Below are 13,475 nucleotides of genomic sequence, written 5' to 3' on the forward strand. Positions count from 1 at the left end.
AACTGTGGTTAAAGTCAGTTTCTCTTCTTTGAGTACTCTGTTTTGCTCTTATTGACAAACTGCCTTTTTTGTTTTAATCTGACCCCACCTGTCCTGGGTTATTCTGATCCTGATGCTCAACCAGACCAAGACACTCTCTTTATTACTTCCTGTTTCTGTTCTTGACTGGTCAAGTGTTTCTCTTTCAATACAAATTTGTGTTTTCTATTTTTCTGTCTCGTTTGAGCTAAAGGCATATAGATATTATTCTTTTTTTTAATTTTTTTAAATTGGGAAACCAATGTAACAAACCTAGATTATTGAAAATGAAATCAGTAACTAAGACTCTGCAGGCCCCATCCCCAACCAGCACCAAGGCCTCTGCTTGGCCTGACCCAAGTTTCTTTAGTCCCCAGAAGAACAACCACGTAAAGAACCTGGGGTCAACCTCAGGGCTACTTTCCCACATTGCAACTCCCTATACCCCACCCTCAATTGACACACACCCCGGACCAGCAGGCTGGGTCTAGGCCCAAGGAGGGAATAGTGAGGTTTCCTGGGTGGCAGGGAATCACAGCTGTGTCCCAGTCTGGTCAAAATTCCAAGTTAGCAAAGGAAGACTGGCTTGCCCACCCGCTCCCCTCCCCCCAGTCACCCCAGACAACAGGCTCCCATCCCTGATCAGTAACACCATGATTCTGAGGTGTCAGTAGGGCTCCCGGTGGCTTCACCAGATTACTGCAAAGGGCCCAGGGGAGGGGGCAGGCATTTACCCAACCACTTGATCAGTATTAGCCAGCCAAGCTGCTGTCCTCGGCTTGGGCTGTGGCCCCTCTCCCCTCCAAATACCCATGGCTGGAAACCAGTCCTCCTGCCAGACAGAAGTCAGTCCAGGAGGTCCTTTCTTCCCCAGCCAGGGAGGAAGGCTGGCCTGGGAAGCCTGGGATGGCTACACCAGCTTCTTGGCTTCAAAGAAACTCTTGAGGTGTCTCATCTGTCAGACACCGATGGCTACAAGGATGAGGGTCTGCAGGATGGACCACCACAGCACCCTTTGGATGGTGCTCTCGCTGGTCTGCCGGAAGCGTTCCTCTCGGCACCGCTGGTAGTTCTGCTCTTTCTGGATCTGCTCCACTTGCTCGACCAGCTGTCGCACTCGTAGCTGCGGCTCACTCAACGTGTCTTTGGCATCAATTTCTGCATAGTTGTTGGCATGTTCACCTACCTGGATGTCCAGGTGAACTCTCAGCATGCCTCCAGCAAAGAGAGAGAACTTGGTGGAATTAGAGTGAAGACAGATCTGATGCTCGCCAGGGGTCTGGGAGTTGAAGGTGAATCTGGCTTCAGAGCCATACTGCCGGGCCAGGATAACTTTATCCTCTGGGTCTTTAACCTCCACGAACATGCCAAGCCCAGGGGTGGCTGGCTGGTACTCCTCTCGCTGCTTGTCATATAGCTGCATCCGGTAGTTCCCTATAACCATGGTCTCGTCCGGAATCTCCTCAGTAAAGCACTTTTTTTCCATCTCCCCAATGTGGAAGTACAGCGCGCCTCCGCGGGCTGCAAGCCACAGCAGTAGGAGGAGGACCTGAACGACCCTACCCAACCAGGACCCAGGGCAGAGCCCGACGACCCACAAGCTCCGCTCAGCAGCCATCTTGCCCCACCTCAGATGTTATTCTCTACTGAGCAGTTATCACTGGACTTGGTTTCACAATTCCCTCCTCCTGTCTGATAGTATGTGAGTGTGCCCAGGCCAGTCAGATACTACCAAAGGATTATAGTGAAAAGCTGAGATCTGTCTTGCCCCTTTCTATGCTCAGTCTTGTTCTCTAGAGCGCTTTAATAGGAACTACTGCGTATCAGGAGTGCAGTGCAGTAGACCCTGGGTTCGATCCCTGGGTTGGGAAGATCCCCTGAAGAAGGGAATGGCAACCTACTCCAGTATTCTTGCCTGGAGAATCCCATGGACAGAGGAGCCTGGTGAGCCACAGTCCACGGGGTTGCAAAGAGTTGACACTACTGAGCGACTAAGACAGAACTGTGTATCAAATGTTTTACACATGTGAATACCTGTGAGTTAATTCACCCTCACAACAACCCCACTTCCCAGATGAAAAAACTGATGCTCACAGAGGTTATTTGGCTTGTTCAGCCATACATCTATTAAATGGCATTATTTGAACCAGGAAGTCTGGCTTTAGAATCTGCTTTATTGTCACTATGCTGGACTGCTTTTGGTTTTAGAATGAAAACTATTTTCCCTCCATACTTTGAAAGGCAGGATAGTCCATTTCTTCTAGCTGCCAGTATTGTCACTGAGATGTCTGATGTGTCTGATTCTTTGTATGTAACTTGCCTTTTTCTCTCTGAAAACTTTGGAATATTTATTCTTGTTAGCTGTGATATTTTGAAATTTCACAGGGATATAACTTGGTCTTTTGAAAGTATATTATGCTGGTATTTGGGTGATATGCTTCTGTATTTTGGGGTGCTATGTGTTTGTTATTTAATTTGTTTTCCTGTATATTCTGGGAATATTCATAGATTCATATATTCCCATTTTTTTCTAGATTCAGATATTAGACCTTTTAAATTAATGTTTTGGTGCTGTTTTCCTTTTTTGTTTCTTTACCTTTGGAAGACATCTCAAAAATAAATTCCAGTGTATCAGTTACTGTTCTTTCTAATGTTTCAGAATGTTTGTTTCTTTTTCACAAGTTGGGTTTTTGCCAATGAATTATCTTTTATGCTTCATATAATACGTACATATATATTTCATGTAATGTAAATCCTTTTCAGAAAAGGATTCCTCTAATCTGTACAAAATCCAGGGGGGAGTTTCTTCTTTTTAGTTTTTGTTTTGCTTTATGTCTTCCCTCACCTTGCCCTGCCGTGTTGTCTCAGATGATCTGGTGGTTCTAGTCTGCTTCTATTTAAGAATGAGGAACTAAAATGCTTAAGTAGAAACTATAAATATGTGACGGAGACTGTCACTTGGTGGTGTGAGCAGGCCTTACCCAAATCTAATAGTTAATTCTCCAGCTTTTAGCTCTGTTCCTCACTTTTTAAAAAAAATTTTTATTGAAGGATCATTGCTTTACAGAATTTTGTTTTCTATGCAACCCCAACATGAATCAACCATAGGTATCCATATATCCCTTCCCTTTGAAGCTCCCTCCCATCTTCCACCCCATCCCACCCCTCTCGGTTGATACAGAGCCCCTGTTTTGAGTTTCCTGAGCCATACAGCAAATTCCTATTGGCTACCTATTTTATATATGGTAATGTAAGTTTCCATGTTACTCTTTCCATACATCTCACCCTCTCTTCCCCTTGCCCCAAGTCCATAAGTCTGTTCTCTATGTCTGTTTCTCCACTGCTGCCCTGTAAGTAAATTCTTCAGTACCATTTTTCTAGATTCCACGTATATGCATTAGAATACGATATTTATCTTTCTCTTTCTGACTCACTTCACTCCCTATGATAGGTTCTAGGTTTATCCACCTCATTAGAACTGACTCAAAGGCGTTCCTTTCTATGGCCGAGTAATATTCCATTGTGTATATGTCCACAACTTCTTTATCCATTCATCTGTCGATGGACATCTAGGTTGTTTCCATGTTCTAGCTATTGTAAATAGTGTTGCAATGAACAATGAGATACATGTGTCTCTTTCAATTTTGGTTTCCTCAGGGTATATGCCTAGGAGTGGGATTGCTGGGTCATATGGTAGTTTTATTCCTAGTTTTTAAAGGAATTTCCATACCGTCTTCCATAGTGACTGTATCAGTTTACATTCCCACCAACAGTGCAAGAGCATTCCCTTTTTCTCCACAACTTCTCCAGCATTTATTGTTTGTAGACTTTTTGATGATGGCCATTCTGACTGGTGTGAGGTGATGTCTCATTGTAGTTTTGATTTGCGTTTCTCTAATAATGAACGATAAAGGACTTCCCTGGTGGCTCAGATGGTAAAGTGTCTGCCTACAGTGCAGGAGATGTGGGTTCGATCCCTGGGTCGGGAAGATCCCCTGGAGAAGAAAATGGCAACCCATTCCAGTACTCTTGCCTGGAAAATCCCATGGATGGAGGAGCCTGGTAGGCTACAGTCCATGGGGTCACAAAGAGTCAGACACGACTGAGTGACTTCACTTCACTTAATAATGAGTGATGATGAGTATCTTTTCATGTGTTTGTTAGCCATCTGTATGTCTTCTTTGGAGAAATGTCTGTTTAGGTCTTTTTCACACTTTTTAATTGTGTTCTTTGTTTTTCTGGTATTGAGTTGTATGAGCTGTTTGTATAGTTTGGAAATTAATCCTTTGTCAATTGTTTCATTTACTATTATTTTCTCCCATTCTGAGGGTTGTCTTTTCATCTTGCTTATAGTTTCCTTTGCTGTGCTTTAAGTTTAATCGGGTCCCGCTTGTTTACTTTTGTTTTTATTTCTGTTACTCTAGGAGGTGGGTCATAGAGGATCTTGCTTTATGTCATCGAGTGTTCTGTTTCCCTTGAAGAGTTTTGTAGTTTCTGGTCTTAAATTTAGGTCTTTAGTCCATTTTGAGTTTATCTTTGTGTATGGTGTTTGGAAGTGTTCTAATTTCATTCGTTTACATGTAGCTGTCCAGTTTTCCCAGCACCATTTATTGAAGAGGCTGTTGTTGCTCCATTTATACTCTTGCCTTCTTTGTCAAAAATAAGGTACCATTGGGCGCATGGGGTTATTTGTGGGCTTTCTGTCTTGTTCCATTGGTGTATATTTCTGTTTTTGTGCCAGTACCATACTGTCTTGATGACTGTAGCTTTGTAGTATAATCTGAAGTCAGGAAGGTTGAGTCCTCCAGCTCCATTCTTCTTTCTCAGGACTGCTTTGGCTATTTGGGTCTTTTGTGTTTCCATATGAATTGTGAAATCTTTTGTTCTAGTTCTGTGAAAAATGCCATTGGTAATTTGATAGGGATCGCATTGAATCTGTAGATTGCATTTGGTAGTATAGTCATTTTCACGATATTGATTCTTCCTACCCAGGAACTTGGAATATCTCTCCATCTGCTTATGTCATCTTTGATTTTTTTCATTAGTGTCTTATAATCTTTTGTGTACAGTTCTTTTGTCTCCTTAGGTGAGTTTATTCCTAGATATTTAATTCTTTTTGTTGCCGTAGTGAGTGGGATTGATTCCTTAATATCTCTTTCTGATTTTTCATTGTTAGTATATAGAAATGCAAGTGACTTCTGTGTATTGATTTTGTATTCTGCAACTTTGCTAAATTCACTGATTAGCTTTAGTAATTTTCTGAAACTTTCTTTAGGGTTTTCTGTGTCCAGTATCATGTCATCTGTGAACAGTGAGAGCTGTACTTTTCCAATCTGGATTCCTTGTATATCTTTTTCTTCTCTGATTGCTATAGCTAGGACTTTCAGAACTATGTTGAATAATAGTGGTAAAAGTGGACACCCTTGTCTTGTTCCTGATCTTCGAGGGACTGCTTTCAGTTTTTCACTATTGAGAATAATGTTTGCTGTAGGCTTATCGTATATGGAGTTTACTGTATTGAGGTAGGTTCCTTCTATGCCCATTGTTTGAAGAGTTTTCATCGTAAATGGGTGCTGAATTTTGTCCAAATTTTTTTCTGCATCTATTGAGATGATTATATGGTTTTTATCTTTCAATTTGTTAATATGGTATATCACTTTGATTGATTTGTGTATATTGAAGAATCCTTGCATTCCTGGAATAAACCCAACTTGATCATGGTATATGAGCTTTTTGATGTGTTGTTGGATTCTGTTTGCTAAAGTTTTGTTGAGGATTTTTACATCTATATTTTTGCATTTATATTGCAATACATTGATATTGGCCTATAGTTTTCTTTTTTGTGTGTGTTGTCTTTGATGGTGGCCTCATAGAATTGAGTTTGGAAGTGTTCCTTCCTCTGCAATTTTTTTGAAAGAGTTTTAGAAGGATAGGCATTAGCTCTTCTCTAAATGTTTGGTAGAATTCTCCTGTGAAGCCATCTGGTCTTGGGCTTTTGGTTTTTGGGAGATTGTTGATCACAGCTTCAATTTCAGGGCTTGTAATTGGGTTGTTCATAATTTCTATTTCTTCCTGGTTCAGTCTTGGAAGATTGAACTTTTCTAAGAATCTGTCCATTTCTTCCAGGTTATCTGTTTTATTGCCATATAGTTGTTCATATCAGTCTCTTATAATCCTTTGTATTTCTGCACTGTCTGTTTTAACCTCTCCTTTGTTACTCACTTTTAAAAGAGAAACAGTTGATTGAGATAGAATTCACATACCATACAGTTTACCAACTTAAAGTGTATAGTTCAGTGGCTTTTGTTATATTCATGGAGTTGCACATGCATCACCACAAAAATTTTAGAGTATCGTAACTACGTCAAAAGAAACTTCCATCCTTCTTAGCTCTCACTCCTCAGTCCCTGCCTTCTCTCTCCACCTAGCCCTCAGCAAGTGGTCGTTTACCTTTTTCCCTATCGATTTGCCTGTTCTGGGTATTGCATATAAATGCTGTCATGTAGTAAGTGGTCGTTTGTGATGTCTTCTTTCACTTAGCATGATGTTTTCGAAGCTCGTCCATATTGGAGCATGTGCCAGTGCTGATTCCTTTTTACTTCCCAATAGTATTCTATTTTGTGGATATAGCAAATGTATCCATTTATAAGTTAATGAATATTTGTATTTTTTCCAATTGGGGGTATTAACGGATAACACTGCTGTGAACATCTGTGTACCAGTTTCTGTGTGGACATGTTTTCAGGTACACTGGTTATATACCTATGAGAGGAATTGCTGGATCCTGTGGTAATTCTGTGTTTAACCCTTCAGGGGACTGCCGACTGTTACCCTGAGTGGATGCACCATTTCACATTCCCACTGGCCGTGTGTCCTGGTTTCAGTTTCTCCACGTGCTCAGAAGCTCTGTTCTATTTTTTTAAAATAGCCATTCTAGTGGATATCAAGTAGTATCTCATTGTGATTTTGATTTTTTTCCTCACTTTTGTAAAGAACCTGTTGCTTCTGAATTCTCAGCCTCTCAAGGGTCATTTTTTTTCTTTTAGGATAAACTGCCTTGGCATCTGTGGGTGTTTGGGGTTCTAGCTTCTCCTGTTAACGTTGCCTCCATTTGCTTTCTGATATTTAACGATTTGTTGAACATTCTTGTCCACTCATTTTTCTCCTCTTATATCCCTTTATCATTCTGGAGAAGGGAAAAAAATGTGTATATGTGTGGCAGGTGGTACATACCTGCCAGATGCAGAGGTAAAGAATATACCTGCTAGTACAGGAGACCTAGGTTCAGCCTCTGGGTCAGGAAGATTCCCCTAGAGAAGGAAATGGCAACCCACTCTAATATTCTTGCCTGGGAAATCCCATGAAAATCCATGGACAGAGGAGCCTGGCAGGCTGTAGTCCATGGAATCGCAAAGAGTCGGACACAACTGAGCACCTAAACAGCACAGCAGCATGATGTGTGTGTGTGTTTGTGTAAATATATAAAACCAGTGTAATCAGTTCTCTTAATCTACCAACTTGTACCTTTAAATATTCTTTCTTTATGAATATCCCCAAATGATATCCTTTCTTGTAAGAATTACAGGACCAAAAATATTCCTGTGATGAATATGAAAGAAATGAGGCTCGGAAGGGGTTATTAAGTACACTCCAAATCCCTTTGAAGTGTTAGGTTTAACTCTTCTGATCATACTGATTCGATTTGTACTCCTTATTAGATGTTTAATGTAGCTGGCATGACTTAAATGAACTAAGTAACAATTTTTAATTTCGAAGATTGCTTGTAAGAGTTGTATTTGGTATAGGCTATAAGCTTTAACTGGTTTAACACCATCTGGTAAACTCAGTTAAACACTTGAGTATGGATTGGGGAACAAAGAATAATAACAATAAAAGCTAACATTAGTTTTTTCCAGATGATAGACACTGTTGAAAATCCTTTATCCATATTAGCTCATTTAAACCTTCATATTAACTGTGTGAAGTTGATAAAATTATTTGTTTTTAAACCTCGTCTGTTTGATAAGAAAACTGTGAGGGCATGGAATAGTTAAGTAATTGCTCCAGGCTACACAATTAGTAAATGGTAGAGTTTGCTTGGAGAAGGCAATGGCACCCCACTCCAGCACTCTTGCCTGGCAAATCCCATGGACGGAAGAGCTTGATGGGCCACAGTCCATGGGGTCGCTAAGAGTCGGACACGACTGCGACTTCACTTTCACTTTTCGCTTTGATGCATTGGAGAAGGAAATGTCAACCCACTCTAGTGTTCTTGCCTGGAGAATCCCAGGGACGGGGAAGCCTCGTGGGCTGCCATCTATGGGGTCGCACAGAGTCGGACACGACTGAAGCAACTTAGCAGCAGCAGCAGCAGTTTGCTTTGAAATCTATGCAGTTTGGTTCTTGAGTCTGTGCTCTTGAAGTCATTGTATTACAACGCCTGACTTTCCTACAGAATTTTTAATGTATTATCTTTGCGAGAGGATAGGGACACTCCTGAAATATTAAAACATTTTTCTGGGCTCCAGAATCACTGCAGATAGCGATTGCAGCCTTGAACTTAAAAGACGCTTACTCCTTGGAAGGAAAGTTATGACCAACCTAGATAGCATATTGAAAAGCAGAGACATTACTTTGTCAACAAAGGTCCGTCTAGTCAAGGCTCTGGTTTGTCCAGTAGTCATGTATGGATTTGAGAGTTGGACTGTAAAGAAAGCTGAGCGCCGAAGAATTGATGCTTTTGAACTGTGGTGTTGGAGAAGTCTCTTGAGAGTCCCTTGGACTGCAAGGAGATCCAACCAGTCCATCCTAAAGGAGATCAGTCCTGGGTGTTATTGGTTGGACTGATGTTGAAGCTGAAACTCCAATGCTTTGGCCACCTGATGCGAAGAACTGACTCATTTGAAAAGACCCTGATGCTGGGAAAGATTGAGGGCAGGAGGAGAAGGGGACGACAGAGGATGAGATGGTTGGATGGCATCACTGACTCAACGGACATGGGTTTGGGTGAACTCTGGGAGTTGGTGATGGACAGGGAGGCCTGGCGTGCTGCAATTTATGGGGTCGCAAAGAGTCGGACACAACTGAGCGACTGAACTGAACAACAACAAGGAGTAGTAGTTGGGAATAAGTACAAGTTCATGATCTGACATGTAGAAGATGAACTGTGACCTAATGTTCTTTTTTTAAAAAATTGTTTTGGGGGGAGAAAATTTCTTTACAGTGTTGTGTCAGTTTCTGCCATACAACACAAATCAGCCATAATTAAACGTATATCACCTCCCTCTTGAGACTCCCCTTCCTCCCTAATGTCCTCTTAAAAGTTCATATTTACGTTAAATCCTGGTTTGGATAAAATGATTAAATCAAGCACATAATAAAAAGTATATATTTTTGAGGTGGACACATAATTGCCATGTAGGGTGTTGTGAAGTGTACATTATATTCTTAAGCAGGAGGTTAGCGGACAGAAAAATGTCCTTGGGTTGTACTAAAATATTGAGTGTAGGCCAGAGTGTTAGTGACAGTCTTTCCCAGGATAAAATATTTTGGAATAATTCTGAGTGTTTTATTATATTATGTTTTTCCACCAGAGTCTTATTTTGTAGCTCATCTTTTCTAAATAGATCTTTTTTTATAGTGTGTGTATATATAGGTCATTCTGAATCAAGTTAACTTCACAGTTGATTGGGACCTTGTTTCAGGCTTATTGAACAAAGGCCTGTAACACAGAATTTTGGGCAGAGGGCCATTTCCAAAGTCTGCTCCAAAAGAAGCTGTAACAGACAAAGATTGTCTCTTTCTTGGCTGAAGGCTTCCTGTGTGTGGCTTGTCTCAGGCCTCTTTTACACTTTTTCTACCCCTTTCATACTCCTCCTTTTTCTATTCAGGGCAAAAGTATTTTGGTTTTCATTTGGTAGTTACTCTTTCAATGAGCATTTATTGTGATTTTACTTACATACAAGTTTCTTTGCTTGAAACCTATAAAGCCTCCCTGTATGGACACTGGCATTTATGGGGACGGTAGCCCTTCCAATATGATAGTGTAGAAAATATGTGAAATATTGAATAGTTTTGCTGTGTCATATTCTTTCCAGCCTGTTTTTCGATAATTAAAAAGGATTTTTTTTCTGGAGAATATATTTAAAAGGAGCATATGCTTCTTTCCTTCCTTCCCAACTTTACCCCCTACCCCCTTTATCACCCTGGAACTTCCTAAAGTGCTAAGGGGGAGTATAGTTAAAACAATGTATTTCTGTACAATAACTTTAAATAATCATGTCTTAAAAGGGAATAAGAGAAAATGTTAATCTGTAGTTAATCCAAGTGGTGTGTATATGAATGTTTGTTTTATCATCATGATTGAAGCATTTCATAATTTAAAATAGTTAAACCTGAAAAAAGGGCAGTTTAAAAATCTTATCTACTTGTGAAATTTTTCTTTTTTGTTTCAACCTTCATTTTAGAAAACCTTTTCTTTCTAGACAGAATCACTCTTGGAATACTGTGCCTCTTCTTTTCTTCGGACCTTCGCCTTCTACACAGGTTGTTTCACCTATTCCTATTTACTTCCCCTTGCCATATTATTAAGGGCTCACTCGACCCTTTAGGAAGAAACCATTAAATTTGGTTTTCCAGTTTTTTAGTCTTTCTTTAGTAACTCCTTAATATGAGTACAGTTCAACGTATTTTTATTCATGCTCTGTTAAATTGTCTCTTATCTCTAGGCAGATGTTGTGGTTTCATGCCTCTTGGGCTTTTTTTGTTCTGTTCCTTTTGCTTGTTATCCCTCTCACCTCCACCTCCACCCCAACCCCCCACAGTCTGTTTTCTTCTGTTTGGCCTGCCAAACACAGCTGGCTAAAGTGAGGTTTCTCTTATGGAGTCTTATGATGGTGCTCCAGGAATATTAGTCTTTTTTTTCTCCCTGCTCTGTTTGTGCTTTTTGTGCAATTAAATACTTCAAAAAGTTACATTTAATAACATTCAAGAGAATAAATGTAACAAAATTTATAACAAAACAAACATGTGATTCTACCACCAAAGTTTACTAGAAGATGGTCAATTCTACCTGTGTGCTTCAGTCTACTCCCAGGGAATGTTGTTATTTTCTTGCCCTTTTAAAGTTTATCACATGTATGTGTATCCTTAAATAGTTATTGTTTAGTTTTGTTTGGGTTTGAGTTTTATAAAAATAGATTCAGGCTATATGTAGTCAAAACCAAACCCTGTATATAACCTGCTTTTTTAAATTCAGCTTTATGTTTCTACTATTTATCTGTAATTCGTATATTTCATTCATAGTAGTTCATTCTCATTAATGTAATAGTTCAAGTATAAATTTGCCACTTATTTGCATTTATATTTAATTAATCTGGAATTGGTTTTTCCTTCTAGTGAGTGTGGGGTAGGGGTCCATTTTCTGTGCTTCTGTCTGGCAAACTAGTTGCCCTGTTTAAGTAATGCATTCTTCGGCCCTGTGCAGTCACTGTAAGGTAACAAGGTTCCTTATGATCATGATGAGTTTGTTTCTGAGCTCTGTCTTCTGTTGAATCGGTCTATTTATTTAACTCTATTTAAGAACCCTGCTGTCTTACTTTGGCTTTATAGTACATCTGGTTGATTGTAGTGGTTTCACCTGAGCTTCATGGGACCAGAGATTGCTGTAAGGGTGCTGCAACCTGCTGCTGCTGCTAAGTTGCTTCAGTCGTGTCTGACTCTGTGTGACCCCATAGACGGCAGCCCACCAGGCTCCCCCGTCCCTGGGATTCTCCAGGCAAGAACACTGGAGTGGGTTGCCATTTCCCTCTCCAGTGCATGAAAGTGAAAGTGAAGTCGCTCAGTCGTGTCCGACTCTTAGCGACCCCGTGGACTGCAGCCTACCAGGCTCCTCCATCCCTGGGACCTTCCAGGCAAGAGTTCTGGAGTAGGGTGCCATTGCCTTCTCCGGCTGCAACCTGCTAGTCCCTCTCAACTTAGAAGACTCTTGAATTTTATCTTTATCAGAATTGAAAATTAATTTTCTTTATATCAGACTGATTCTTTTGACAGCTAAAGTGTGAAAGTAAGGAAATTCAAGTGTGAGGAGGAACCAGTCTCCCTGGAAAGGCTGACTTTGGCTTGGTGACCATAATCGTGCCATCATACAGACGCTTCCGGCCTGTTCCCCTCCTGCTGCTGCCGCATTCACTCACCCTGCCATTTGGAGGGTTATATGCCACTGATCGGGTAGTGAGGTAGACTTTCCTCATTCCCAGTTAGGAGACTGGGAAGGGAGTAAACTCAGAGAAATTTTTTCAGATAATTGGAAATAATGTCCTGAATAGTTCTACAGTGTTTGAGGGAAGTAAGGATTTTTTTTAAAAAAGATGATTTTAAAGGGAGTTGTGGACACTGTGATATTTGAGCCATTTTGAATTTTTTTTTTTCCCCATGAAGACTGGAAACTGTATGGGGTGTTCTTTTAAGAAGGTTTAAGCAGATAGCTTCAGATTTTTTCATTTTGTCTTCTCAAGTTTAGTCTTTTTGGTGAAGATCACAGTGGTTATACTATGGAGAACAGTTGGAAAGAGGCTAGATTGGCCGCAAATGGACCTGTGAGAAGACAGATGCAGTAGCCAGGGTGAGAGATGATAGTAGACTGACTGAATTGAAATGTTGGAAACACATTTCTGTAACCTAAAGGCAAAAGTGACAAGATTTAATGGTACCGGATATGAAGTGAGTTTTAGATGTCTGAATTGTTTAACTTGATAGAGAACTGAAGGAGGAAGTGGGGTTAAGTCACCTCTGTATATTTTGTATATTTTAGTATATTTTGGGCACGTTCCTTTTGAGGTACCATTGAAATATCCAAGAGGAACATCACAGGTGTTTGTATGTTTCTGTAGTGTAGAAGAGAGGTCTAGGATGGAGAAGAGCTTATGGATGTGTAGTAATTTAGACCTGAATGTGGATGAATTTGTCAGGGGCAGGTTGTAAAGGGGAAGAACCTATGACTAAACCTGGAGGCACCGTAGAAAAGAAAAGTGTTTAAGACATACGTAGGGGTACATGCGGACGTGTGCACACACACATACATACACACAAACAAATTTTAGCTAACTCCAGTTTAACAAGTTAGCTCCCTCCATAGTTTCATGGATGTTGGTAGAAGACACAGGATTTCTCAGTCAGAGACGTAAGACTTGATGACTCACGACAGGGGCAGGAGCCAGAGTTGTTGGCATCAGTGCTGCTTTTCCCAGCCCGGAGCTCCATAGACTCTGAGGAGGGTGGGTGATGCTTCCGGATGTGTAGTATAGTCTCTTACAGGAGAGGAGCCCCCCAGACTTCCATAATGGGCAGAAAGCCTGCCTGACCTTAACCCTGGAGGGAGATGACATCTTTTTGTGCGAGACAGTGAGCAAACCTGCCCGTTGTTCCTGAGGGTGACATTTCTGTCCTTCCTTGCTGTT

The 13,475-nt window shown here is 40.7% G+C and overlaps 1 protein-coding gene and 1 pseudogene across 30 annotated transcripts in view; one reads left to right on the forward strand and one right to left on the reverse strand.

Annotated features, from left to right (window-relative positions):
• The window catches only part of ABI1 (abl interactor 1), an 85,353-nt gene that overhangs the window by 39,742 nt on the left and 32,136 nt on the right, over positions 1–13,475 (forward strand). The window lies entirely within an intron of this gene.
• Positions 977–1,636, reverse strand: LOC138091798 (transmembrane emp24 domain-containing protein 9 pseudogene; annotated as a pseudogene).

This window comes from Capricornis sumatraensis, chromosome 15 (assembly GCF_032405125.1).
Source record: "Capricornis sumatraensis isolate serow.1 chromosome 15, serow.2, whole genome shotgun sequence".
In the NCBI taxonomy this organism is placed as follows: Eukaryota; Metazoa; Chordata; class Mammalia; order Artiodactyla; family Bovidae; genus Capricornis; species Capricornis sumatraensis.